The sequence below is a fragment of the Lucilia cuprina genome, chromosome 3, assembly GCF_022045245.1.
Source record: "Lucilia cuprina isolate Lc7/37 chromosome 3, ASM2204524v1, whole genome shotgun sequence".
Taxonomy (NCBI): Eukaryota; Metazoa; Arthropoda; class Insecta; order Diptera; family Calliphoridae; genus Lucilia; species Lucilia cuprina.
In genome coordinates, this window is record NC_060951.1 from 43,572,612 (window position 1) to 43,574,774 (window position 2,163).

Below are 2,163 nucleotides of genomic sequence, written 5' to 3' on the forward strand. Positions count from 1 at the left end.
AGTTCTAGTTCAGTTCTAGTTCAGTTCTAGTTCAGTTCTGGTTCAGTTCTAGTTCAGTTCTAGTTCAGTTCTAGTTCTAGTTCAGTTCTAGTTCAGTTCTAGTTCAGTCTAGTTCAGTTCTAGGTGGAGCTTTTGTAGTTCGTCGCTATACAGAGATCGTCATCTAAAGGTCAAAATCCTACTTTCCGAGGCCATATTCATAGCTCTACGGCATTTTTCCAGGGTTTGAGATATCGCATGGCATATTCATATTATTTATACCCTACACAACTATAGTGGTGGCGTATTAAGCATTGTAACAATATTATAAGTCCCACACCTTACTGATATGCATATACATATGTACAGAGCAATATAAATTTTTGATTCGATTTATAATGTCAGTCCGTTCATTAACTCCACAATTTAGTATAGATGAAAGAAGAAAAAAAATATGTCAGATGTCGAGGCTGTCAAAATGTACTTGACAACAATTTACAGATAAAGTCATTTTAGAGCTTAAAAATGGTCGAAAAGGACGTTCAGGACACAATATCCCCAGATGTGATGGAGACTTGCATTCAGGGTTAAATATTTGTGTACTTGTTACTTCAGGTCAATTTTAAATTCAATTAATAAATGAATTTTAATTATATTTTCATTGATTTACATTTATATTTGGGGTTTTAATATGAACAACAATTGCGTGTGTGTTTGGTTTTTTTTTTCATCAAGGGTACAAGGGTATTAATAAATTTGGTAATGAAATGTTGAGTGTGTTAGTTTATATTTATTTTTAAATCATTATTAAAACATTATTAATGTGTGTATGTTCTTTAATTTAACAACTGAATAATAGGAATTTCAATGTTAATTTTGTTTTTGTTCATAACCAAAAAAAAAAAAGACCAAGGTTTTTATTTTTAGCACTGTAGTTTGACTGGCACATGTGGATGATCAATATACTCTATAGAACATTTTAGTCTTTCTTTAGAACAAAATTATTCTCTTTATAGAAATCCTTTTTTAATAATTCTACACTTACATACATATATCTTAAGGAATCCGGTTATCTGACATATTCGCATTTTATATGTTTTCTTAAATAATAAAATCTCCACATACATAGGTTTGCTATCTAGTATAGATACAAAAATAACGATTAACACCTTATTAACTTATTTAACCATATAATAAGCTAGAAAATCAAAATATAACATAAATATGTTCAATTGATATAACAATGCAATTTTGCGTGAAATGCCTAATAATGCTGACCTTGAATTATATAAAAAAACATGAATATTTTAGATACTTTTTAAGTCAACCTTAAACACATTGTATTTTATAGATCCACTATTTATAAATACAAACACAATTTTGTCTATCTTAATGCAATAAACATTTGGCATGGCTGGCTGAAGATATAACTAAATTTTTTTCTTCTCCATAAAGTTGACAAGATCAATTAGTTGATGTTTGAGATGAGTGCCATAAAAATTAACACCTTATTTGGTGGTCGTTGGAGTTTTCATTGGGCGAATAAAATTAAATACATTGTTTGGGACGATTTAAAGTTTTAATGTAAATTTATGTATTTCGATGTGTTTAGAGAGCTTTGGCAAGATTTTATGATACTCGCATGGTTGCGAACGTAATTGGGTGCAAATATATTTATTCAATATTAAATAATATTTATGATTATTTATTTCTATGAATGGAATGTCGTATTTAGGTAATTGGTCAGTGTTATGTACAAGTGACTTAATGTTTGAGAGCTTTGGCATGTGCGAGCTGAATAAATAGTTTTTATATTTGTTTTTTCCCTAAACTTTTTTCATTATCAAAAGTCCTTCGAATACAAGTATTCAGTTCTTATTGAGTTCTACTTCAGTTCTACTTTAGTTTTAATTTTGTTCTAGTTCAGTTTTAATTTTGTTTTAGTTCAGTTCTAGTTGAGTTCTAGTTGAGTTCTAGTTGAGTTCTAGTTCAGTCCTAGTTCAGTTATAGTTCAGTTAAAGTTCAGTTCTAGTTCAGTTCTAGTTCAGTTCTACTTGAGTTCTTATTCAGTTCTAATTCAGTTATAGTTCAGTTCTAGTTCAGTTCTAGTTCAGTTATAGTTCAGTTCTAGTTCAGTTCTAGTTCAGTTCTAGTTCAGTTCTAGTTCAGTTCTAGTTCAGTTCT

The 2,163-nt window shown here is 29.4% G+C and overlaps 1 protein-coding gene across 1 annotated transcript in view; it reads right to left on the reverse strand.

Moving 5' to 3' along the window:
- Window positions 1-2,163, reverse strand: part of LOC111680147 (anoctamin-2) — a 181,412-nt gene that overhangs the window by 171,375 nt on the left and 7,874 nt on the right. The gene's annotated exons all lie outside the window — the stretch shown is intronic.